We start from the raw sequence: 11,548 nt of genomic DNA, 5'->3' as shown, positions 1-11,548 counted from the left end.
ATCTGCCCCCCACCCCCCACCAAACTACTACCATACAGAGCATTGCTAGAACCCCTGGCCTCTGGTTTTCCACTAGTATCCTCAGTGATAATGGTTAGACCTTATTCTCAGGGCCCAGGCAGTGTTCTAAGTACCTTTGAATTCTCAAAATGACTTTATATCACGAGCCTATTACAACTGTGCATGTGCGTGCTCAGTGACTTCAGTCATTCCGACTCTTAGTGACCCCATGGACTGCAGCCTACCAGGCTCCTCTGTCCATGGGATTCTCCAGGCAAGAACACTGGAGTGGGTTGCCATGCCCTCCTCCAGGGGACATTCCTGACCCAGGAATCGAACCGCCATCTCTTGTGTTGAGGCAAATTCTTTACCATTGAGCTACCACAGAAGCCCCTATTACAACTGCTGCTACTGCTGCTAAGTCACTTCAGTCGTGTCCGTCTCTGTGCGACCCCATAGATGGCAGCCCACCAGGCTCCCCCGTCCCTGGGATTCTCCAGGCAAGAACACTGGAGTGGGTTGCCATTTCCTTCTCCAATGCATGAACATGAAAAGTGAAAGTGAAGTCACTCAGTCGTGTCCGACTCTTCGCAACACCATGGACTGCAGCCTACCAGGCTCCTCCATCCATGGGATTTTCCAGGCAAGAGTTCTGGAGTGGGGTGCCATTGCCTTCTCCCCCGCCCTATTACAACTACTATGTATCAAATGAACACACATGGAACAGAGGCACAGAGGAATTAAGCAATTTACTTAAGTGGCCCAGCTAAAAAATGTGGGGGAGAAATTTGAACCCCAAACCCATACTTGTGACATTGCTTAATGTGGGTAACAAACCGCATTCCTGAGCGTTGAGAATATACTGGTCCTTTTTTCAGAGAGAGAATCCAAGGAAAGTAGGAGAGATTGGAAGTCCAAACCCTGGCTGAATAAAACTGCTAACCTAGCCCTGGTGTTTAAAGTGACTGTCATTCTAAGTAGCTTCTCTTTCCCAGGCTTTGAGACAGTCTGTCATAAGCCACCTGTACCTTCGACCTGGAAATGGGCATGTTCGTTACTCACTCAGCCTTTGATTTGAATGAGTGATGTGCAGAGGTGGCTATTGGGTGGCTTCCACCTACCACATTCTGTGGCTACATTTATGGTCATGTTTGTGCATTAGTATTTTCTGCTTAGCTAAATTGTGCACATTGCATTTAAGGCCAGGTTTGGCTTGTTTAAAAACATCCAAATTGGGATTAAGTATTCAAACTGTAATCTCTTTAGTGAGCGTCTGTCCACTGGATTTGTATGACATAAAGTGGGTTATTGAAATACTGTAACTTTAATATTTTTTATCCTCTATGCAGAAATGACTCTTAAATGAATTTAGAAACTAGGAAAGACATTGGACAGATACCAAAGAACAGAGCAGATCTCATTATTTTTCAGGCCAGTTATAGCAGAGCCCACATCTGTGTAGGCTTCTCCATCCAAATTCTTTCCTTTAAGCAGTAATACACTGTGCTCCTCGGTACCGGATAGTAAATTCCCTGGGGGTTTCTAATATCTCCTCTTTTTCTGTTTGTAATGGTGTTGTTCTAAGCTGATACATTTCCCCTTACTCTTTACCCTCGAGCTGCTAGAGAATTTGAATCATCCAAATCTAGAATATTTCCAGGAATGTGGGGGACGGGTGGAGTGGACTGGGGGTTAGGAAGGGGGATTTGAAATCTACCCATTTGTATCTAATTGAAAAGTGTGCAGCTCTAGTTAGTATTCTGCAAATATTGAATATGAATAATCAGATAAGACACTTACTGGTATAAAGAAACCAATAAATTTTATTTTTGTGGTACATTAAAATAAAATTCAGATAAAAAATTTAAATCATAGCATATCCAGAATAACCATTTGATAGCTATATATAAATCTACTTTAGAGATATGCAAGCACAAATTATGGAATGCCAGAGCGCGTTGATTTAGGCTGCTTTTTCTCTAATATAAATAATGCAGAGTGCTGCAAATATTCAAGTACACTTAACTGAACATAATTAAAATATTGGAATATATTTTAAAAATAAATAATTAAGTAGTTAGAAGTATCTGCAATACTAATTCAAAGTGATATTCATATGATGATTATATTATGCAGTTTACCCAGTACTTTTGCTTTACAGTGCAATAATAAAATTTGCATTTAATAAAAATCTTGATCCTGTAATATTTGAGAAAATGGGAAGATTCTATTTCAAGTACAAAACACAACCCTTGCCTCTCTGATCCATTGACAGATGGACTGAGAACAGACATTTTTGGCTAAGCTGAGCAATGTGCCTGCGGAGAGACTGCTTACTCCCATCATCATGGTTTTAAATGCTGTGTCAGGAGTTTTGTTTGCCTGTCTCCTGTTCTAGATTTTCGACTCCTCTGGGGTAAGTGACCTGTGTATCTCTGTACACCCAGTGTTGAATATAACGTTGGTGAGTAGTAGGTGTTTAATGCGTGAGTGTGTGCATGCTCAGGCGCGTCCGACTCTTTGCCACCCCATAGACTATAGCCCTCCAGGCTTCTCTGTTCATGGGATTTCCCAAGCAAGAATACTGGAATGGGTTGCCATTTTCTCCTCCCAGGGATGTTCCTGACCCAGAAACTGACCCAAGTCTCCTGCATTGGCAGGGAGATTCTTTACCACTGAGCCACCTGGGAAGCCCTGGGGTTTTCATCAGTTCAGTCAGTTCAGTCACTCAGTTGTGTCCGACTCTTTGCGACCCCATGAACTGCAGCACGCCAGGCCTCCCTGTCCATCACCAACTCCCGGAGTTCACTCAGACTCACGTCCATCGAGTCAGTGATGCCATCCAGCCATCTCATCCTCGGCCATCCCCTTCTCCTCCTGCCCCCAATCCCTCCCAGCATCAGAGTCTTTTCCAATGAGTCAACTCTTCGCATGAGGTGGCCAAAGTACTGGAGTTTCAGCTTTAGCATCATTCCCTCCAAAGAAATCCCAGGGCTGATCTCCTTCAGAATGGACTGGTTGGATCTCCTTGCAGTCCAAGGGACTCTCAAGAGTCTTCTCCAACACCACAGTTCAAATGCATCAATTCTTCGGTGCTCAGCTTTCTTCACAGTCCAACTCTCACATCCATACAGTGTACTGGAAAAAACCATAGCCTTGACTAGACAGACCTTTGTTGGCAAAGTAATATCTCTGCTTTTGAATATGCTATCTAGGTTGGTCATAACTTTTCTTCCAAGGAGTAAGCGTCTTTTAATTTCATGGCTGCAGTCACCATCTGCAGTGATTTTGGAGCCCAAAAAAGAAAGTCTGACACTGTTTCCACTGTTTCCCCATCTATGTCCCATGAAGTGATGGGACTGGATGCCATCATCTTCGTTTTCTGAATGTGGAGCTTTAAGCCAACTTTTTCACTCTCCACTTTCACTTTCATCAAGAGGCTTTTGAGTTCCTCTTCACTTTCTGCCTTAAGGGTGGTGTCATCTGCATATCTGAGGTTATTGATATTTCTCCCAGCAATCTTGATTCCAGCTTGTGCTTCTTCCAGCCCAGCGTTTCTCATGATATACTCTGCATATAAGTTAAATAAGCAGAGTGACAATATACAGCCTTGACGTACTCCTTTTCCTATTTGGAGCCAGTCTGTTGTTCCATGTCCAGTTCTAACTGTTGTTCCTGACCTGCATATAGGTTTCTCAAGAGGCAGGTCAGGTGGTCTAGTATTCCCATCTCTTTCAGAATTTTTCACAATTTATTGTGATCCACACAGTCAAAGGCTTTGGCATAGTCAATAAAGCAGAAATAGATGTTTTTTGGAACTCTCTTGCTTTTTCGATGATCCAGCGGATGTTGGCAATTTGATCTCTGGTTCCTCTGCCTTTTCGAAAACCAGCCTGAACATCTGGAAGTTCACGGTTCATGTATTGCTGAAGCCTGGCTTGGAGAATTTTGAGATACTGTTAAATTAATGAATCAAAGAGTGAATGTTTCTACCCTTGTTCTTTGTACTCAGCACAGTAACACCCAGGCATGCTTATGCTCAGGAATTTCCTCTGCCTGGGATGCCCTTCTCCCAGATATAGGCGGAGCTCACTGCCTCTCCTTCTTCACACCTTTGTTCAAATGTCATCTCTTCCAGGAGGCCTCCTTTGACTACTGTTTTTAAATAAAATTTCCCCCCACACCTCAATACACACTTTCTAGGTCCCTTTGTATCACTATGAAATGTTGTGTAATTTACTTGTTTATTTGGGTATTCTTATTCACTCTAAGAAAATGCAAACTTCATAGAGGTCAGGATTTTCTATTTGTTCACTGCTGTATCCCCAGCCCACAGAACAGTGTTTCATTCCTAGTAGGTGCTCAGTAATAATTTATTGCATGAATGAATAAGTGAATGAATGAGTTACAGATGGGGAAAAAGGGTTACCCTGAAGGTCTTAGGTCATATAATGAGTATGACTGTACGATATGTTCAATATTTTTAGGCTCAAGAATAGGATCAGACACACTTGAGTATCTTTTTGTTTCACTGGCCATTTGATGGCTCCTCAAGTGCAGATGGAAACTGGATGTGTTCATTCACTTAAAATGCTTGCCCACTGTCCAATGCTCAGTGCGTGTCCATTGATTCTGTGATCTCCTCTGGAGATTTGAGTCTCCTCTGAAGCCTTGGCCCAGATGGATAACATTTTAGTCATTTATTAGGACCAGTATGGATTCTTAGCTTTTCTGGGAACTTTGCTAGGTAGCTCCCTCCCTCAGATGTTCATTGCCCTTGTCCTTGCCTTTTATCATTGCCCACTTCCAGACTCCTTACGGCCTTGGGTATCATCACAGTATCATTCTCACCCAGCACCTCACAGGTCCAGGAGCCCCACGGCCAGTCAGAAATTCTGGACCTGTTACCTTTACTTGATGTAGGGTGATATGGTAGATTACAGATGGCTTCAAATTCCCTGCCATCCTCTTTTTTGAGAGGTGATGTTGCATCTAAGCTGGTTTTGTGACTGGCTTTTATCAACAGAATATGGTGGTCATGATGTTCACTGGCAGTTTCTACCTCTCCTTCAAAGCCCTGTCATGTAAGAAGTCTGGCTTTCATGCTGGACAGACCATGCAGAGAGAGGGGCCCTAAAGTTACACAGAACGAGGCTTGGCCTACCTGCATCCCAGCTGTCTCTAGCCTTCTAGCCGCTCCCAGCTAGGCACCAGTCATGTGAATGAGGTGTCTCGAAGGTTCCAGCCTGTCAGCTATCTAAAAGAACCAAGTGAGACCAGCAGAAGAACTAACTGAGCCCTAGTCAACCCTCAGAATTGTTAGAAATAGTGAATTATTGTTTTAAGCAACTCTATTTTAGGGTAGTTTCTTACACAGTAATAGATAACTGAAATAGACAAGTTAAAAACCTCTTTGGGCCTTTATTTTCTTATCTAAAAAATGGAAACAATAATCTCTATTCATGAGGTTGTATATAAAGCACCTAAAACAGTGCCTGAGAGACAGAATTATTCAGTAAATATCAGTTTCCTTCCTCTCCCCTCCCCTGGGTGAGGCCTTAAGCTCCAGGCATATCTCCAGTTTCATCAGTCATCAAAACTTCCCTTTCTCTGTCTAGCCCATTTCCTTTCACGAGTTATTTTGGATAAGACAACTTTATAAACTCATCCTAGAGAATATGGACAATAGCTTCATTTGTTGGTGCTTCAGGGATATTTGCATTTCAGAGGAGGCTCTGGTAAAGCACAAATCTCTTTCTCAAGGATTGAAATTTTAGCAGCAAATTTCTGCCCCAGTGATGAAGGACTGGCATTGGAGTGTGAGAGGGGAGTTTGGGGGAAAGTTCTGTTGGAACTCCTCCTGCTTTCTTGTTTTAAAGTCTTTAGCCTTAGGAAAACAGCCCACCTCAAGACTCAGCCATGCTCAAGGCCAGGACAGCTTGTAAGTTTCTTGCATTCTGTAACCATGTCAGTTTTATTGTCAGGCATCTCTGCTTCTCTTATTCTTTCCTTAGTTTTAAACCCTCCATAGTCTGTTCATTTTTACAAAGGCTACAGAACTGGGTAGGAAGGCAAACTCCACTGGCATTTACCCCTCAAGTCTTCAGTTGTAAAGCCAACAGTTTTGGAGAAAAGAAGATAGGAATGGCAGAGACTGGGTTCAGAAAATGACCCCCCCAAGCCCTGGCTGGTTAGTTTATTTTTTTCGAGAGATCTTGTCTGCTCAGTAACCACAGATTTTGTTCAGGGATAGATACAAGTTCTGTTTTAGAGAACACATGTAAAGATTTCCATTCCCACCCTCATTTTTATTATAAAAAATAATATAACTATAGTAGAACAAAACTTCCTCTACTTCCAAAAGGAAAAAGTTTCCTTGAGAAAGATCGATATTTATTTTCAAGTTAAGTCAATGCTATTCAAATCTGATTGTGTAGAAACAGAATATTTCCAACATTGATTCTTTCTTTTGTTGGTGTAGGACAATGCATAACAGGCAGATGAAATTCTTAGAAAATACCACAAACTTCAAGAGCTTTTTTTCAGTCAAAAATTTTAGCAGGGCAAATGGTCATGATGATTGAGGAGAGTGGAATGGTGAAAGGGTAGAGAACAAGATAATAAAATTAAAAATGTTAGATTAAAAAAACAAAGTGTAAAAGGTCTGGATAATGTACCAACTACATGATTGATCAAAGTATAACTATAAACTGGATATGTTGAAAAGCATGTTTTTATATTTGTGCACAATAGAGAAAGGGTTATAATAAGATACGTTGTCTAAGTTCACTTCAAATTACAGAAGAATGTTTTGGTTTTGAAATCATTGTTGAGATCAAGCTATTAGGCTAAGAAAGAGAAATATTTTATTGTTCCCTTCCAAACTTTGGTTAATTGAATTTGTAATGGTTTGGCAGTGTGTGCATGGTGAAGATTGATTGCTTTCTCTTCAATTTTGTTGTCATCTTGCAAATAGGTGCTGTAGCCTTTCATTTCCTTACCTTGAGCAATGTAAAAATCTTTTCCTCCCATCAGAGAGGTGGTGAGGAAGTGTGATAAAATTAGGGTACCTGGGTTTAAGAGCTGGGATAAGTCAGTTTCTTGAAACCTCCACTTGATCACCTATAATTTGGGAATAAAATCTTGTCCAAACCTATCCCAATGAGATAATGCCTGCACCATGAGGATATAATGCTCTTGAATTGGGGAGAGTCTAACCATGAGAACCATCCTGTAACTGGTCATTGGCCCTGTTATTACATTAATTTGGAAGGATGGCAGATGGCAGCTGGCCATGTAAAGTGGTCTGGCCCTTCTAAGAGCTTTCATTCTGCCATACAGCCTAATGAGGGTAGGCTATCTAGTCAGTGATGGGTTCTCCTTACAGTGAGAGTGAGTAATTCCATTTTGGTGGATGAAAAATCTTTGGCAAAAACTGATATTTCAAAAGAGATTTCTTTTGGTTCTGTGGATTGTGAAAAGCACATATCCAAATCTTTTTAAATTAATTATTTTAAATTAGAAGATTAATACAAACAAATATAAAGAATTGTAGAAAGGGAGTAATATAAAATAACAAGTGCCCCATAGAAACTGTTGAAAGTTTCTCTCTTTAACTCTTATCATAGTTACCATTACAATTTCTGCCTATCGATGTACCAATTTTGAGTAACATCTGTTGGTTTCTTATTATGGGATATGAAGTATTAAGTGTAATTGCAAAAATCACTGGTTTTCCATCTTAAACTACATTCTCAGTTTTTGTTAGTTGTATTTAGTTATTACAAATGTAATAAGAATAACTTTGTAATGATGCTGAAGCTGAAACTCCAGTACTTTGGCCACCTCATGCGAAGAGTTGACTCATTGGAAAAGACTCTGATGCTGGGAGGGATTGGGGGCAGGAGGAGAAGGGGATGACAGAGGATGAGATGGCTGGATGGCATCACTGACTCGATGGACGTGAGTCTGAGTGAACTCCGGGAGTTGGTGATGGACAGGGAGGCCTGGCGTGCTGCAATTCATGGGGTCGCCAAGAGTCGGACACGACTGAGCGACTGAACTGAACTGAACTGAACTGATTTATTTCCTGCTGTGAAAAATTAATAGTTTACTTCCACCCTCTATAGTTCTTCCCTTTTCTCCCAGTTTGACTATGTCATTTTCATATTGCTAAAGTTTATATTAGTATTTTGTTTTATGATTATAATGTTTTCTGTATTTAACTTGTAATTTGATTTTAAAAACTTAACACCAAAAAAGAACCAAAAAACTTAACACCAATTCGAAAGTCCAGTGATTATGCAAATATTATTCACTGCAATCCAAGGAGTCTATGGGTAGACCTAAAGAGAGAGAAACAAATTCTGTCTCACCAGCCTATTTCCCTCAATAGAGAACTTTCTGAGTGTGTTGAGGTCAAATGGATTATTTCTAAATGTCTTTTTAGCTTTATTTATTTCCTTTGGTTCAACTGAACTTCTTTTAACTCTCACACAGTCATTTCTTTGATTCTTTCTTCTTCTTCTTTGGGTTTGTTTTCTTAGAAATTCTTGTGAGTAATTATTTTTCTTGTAGGATTCACGTTTTTAGGTGCAAATGTTTTAGCTTTTTTTTTTTTTTTTTAAAGCAAAAATCTTGTTCCCTTTCTCTAAATAGTGTGGTTGGATAAATAGCTCTAGGTTTAAAATAATTTTTCTTACATAATAATTTCTTCTTTAAATTCATTACCATATTTATCTCTAGCATGAAGTGTTGCTGATAAAAATCTAACATCAATCCAACCTTAATTTTGTTGTGAGTAGCCTATTTGTTTTCTCTCTGGAAGTCTGAGCTTTTTTTTCCTTTATTCTTAGATTTCTGACATTTCATTAGGATGCCTCTCTAAATAGGTTTCTGTCTTTTTTTCCCACTCATACTGCTCATTGTTACTTGATCTTTTAAATCTAAAGACTCATATCTTCCCTTCTGTTCAGAGTATTTTCTTGTATTATGTCTTTGGTTATCTTCTCCTTTTTGCCATCCCTGTTTTATGCTTTTAGAATTTCCATTAGCCAGATCCATTAGCCTGATCCCATAAATCTCTACATTTTTCATATTTGCTCGCTTATCCTTTTGTGCCATATTTTGAGAGATACCCTGGGGTTCTTCAGATCTCCATTTTTTATCTATAACACATTCAATTATGAAAATTGTCCACTATATTTCTTATTTAGACTTTATGCTTTTCTATTTAAAGAATTCCTTTTTTTGTTGTCTGAAGACTTTAAGAAGAACAGCACCTTGTTTTTACTATCAGATACATTGTCCACTTGAAGCTCTTCTGAAACTAATTGAATTTTTTAAAAAAATGTTGTCTTTAGTTTTCTGAATAATCTCTGTTCCCAGTGAGGCAAATTGCTTTTCCTTTTTTTAAATCGTCACCTTTAATATTTAATAATCCTTAGAAAGTGCTTCCACATATATTCCTAGGAGTCCATTAGTCCTCTAAGAGAATTTTAAAATCTGGTTTTCACTTTAATAATAATCTTTTGAAATATTAACTGCAGATTCTAAAACATCAAGTATGACAAGCAGTGTCAGAACCTGAATTTGCATTTGTGTTTATACTATGGTATCCATGCTGTGTGGCAACAGGAGCCTTGTGCATGCATGATGATTTGCTCAGGCATAACAAGTCTGGGAAGGACTGAATCCTCACATGGTGCCTGGGCACTGGTTTGAGAAACATGGCTTCAACATATTTCACTTATGGATAAGATGGCTATATCATTTATTATCCAAATTGGGACATTTTCGAGCCTGAAAAGAAAAATTAGTAATTGTGTGAGGATTGTAACATAAATTGGAACTGTCTGGGCAACCCAGAGTGCTTGGCCATCTTACTCCAAGATGAGCAGTTTTACTTTTTATAGTTTTCTCTCTGGCAGCTGTTACTGGGGTCCACGGTTGTCTCTGCCTCTGCTCTGCCTCTGCTGCACTCCTCAGCGCCCATCAAGGGCCCCTCTCTAGGCAGATCCCTCCCCGGCCCCCGCCACGCCCTGCCTCCCCTCCCCCTACCCCGGAGAACTATTCTCCAGGCTGTACCCAGAAGGCAGAGGCATTAATTATTAGCTGTTATGCAGGCATGGGGAATGGGAGGGGGTGTTGCCTCATTGGTTCAGCTGTTCCAAGTGTACTTTTTCTAATTAATTGCTCTTATGATTTCTCACTCCCCACCTTCCATCTCCCCTTCGCTCCAGCTTTGCATTTGTTGACTCTGAGTTTGGAATTTGTCCAGGACTTCTTTGTAGCGCCTCACTTCCGGTTTCACTGTCATTCTAGTCCCGTGTGCTTTCTATCTTCCAGGAGTGCCTCCATTTCTAGTCCCTGGATGTTGCTTTTACTCTTCCAAGACAGTTTTGATTTAGTATTTTAAAGCATCTTATTTTTAAAGTTTCTATAGGATCTTTGGAGGAAGGGGAGGCAGGCCAAGAACCTTGGCTCCTTGTTCTATGATTTTTGAATTTGAATCTAAATATGGATGTACCTGCTCTCCTGAGTATATACACACCTCAGTAAACAATGAGGTCACACTAGAAGGAAGGACCCATTTAGGAGACTACCACCTTTTCTATTCTGTTCTTTCCTTTCCTAAATAAACTCCTAGCCCAACACTTTATGAAGGGATCAATTCTCAGGAGCAAACTTTCTCTTTTTTTGACTGTTTCATGGGGCATGTGGGATCCTAGTTCCCCAACCAGGGATTGAACCTGTATCCCCTGCCTTGGAAGCACAGTGTCTTAACCATGGAACCATCAGTGAAGTCCCCCAAGGGAGAACTATTTTAACTAAAACTCTACTCCAGTTCACTGTATTCATAGCTTATACCTATCCTGAATTAAAGAGTGAATAGTTAAACTGTATAAAATAGAGGATCATTTTTTCTAATGTTCTTTGGATATGGGAGAGAAGAGTTAGAGATTGAAAAAAAAATTAAATATGTGTTGAGAAACAACTATAGTCTTGGACTCAGTGGTGTAGGGGACAGAAACAGTCACAACAGAAGACTTCTTTCCTCCACAAGCCCACTATCCTGCAGAGCTGAAGATATATGCAGGGAAAGTTAGGGGACTGCAGAGAGCACATCACATGTCAGTATCTAAGGGACATGTCAGGGCCTGGAGGCTCACAGAAGGCAGCTTCTGGCTGGGAGACACACACAGTCTGACCTTTGAAGAAAGGGTAGGAGTTGGGTTAGTGAAGAGAAAGTGAGCAACCTGGGTGAAAAGGACGTCATGGCCAGGAGGCAGGAGGCTACTGTGTGCAGTGCTTGGTGGATGATTCCATGACGTGAGCACAGACTGTCCACATTATATCACAGGGAGAAAGACTTAGTAAGGGAGCTGACCTCGTGGAAGTTCTCAAATGCTAGGTTGGGTATTTGAACTTTAGCTCACCCAGAAAACTTTGAGAAAAACTATTTGATTATGGTTGTGTGTGAGAAGATACATGTGTTTAAGAAATGTTAATGAAGAAAAGCTGTGAAGGGTAGGGAGAAAATGATGGT

This window comes from Oryx dammah, unplaced genomic scaffold, assembly GCF_014754425.2.
Source record: "Oryx dammah isolate SB20612 unplaced genomic scaffold, SCBI_Odam_1.1 HiC_scaffold_28, whole genome shotgun sequence".
Lineage (NCBI taxonomy): Eukaryota > Metazoa > Chordata > Mammalia > Artiodactyla > Bovidae > Oryx > Oryx dammah.
The sequence above is the reverse complement of the archived record's forward strand: the minus strand, read 5'-3'. Positions refer to the sequence as shown.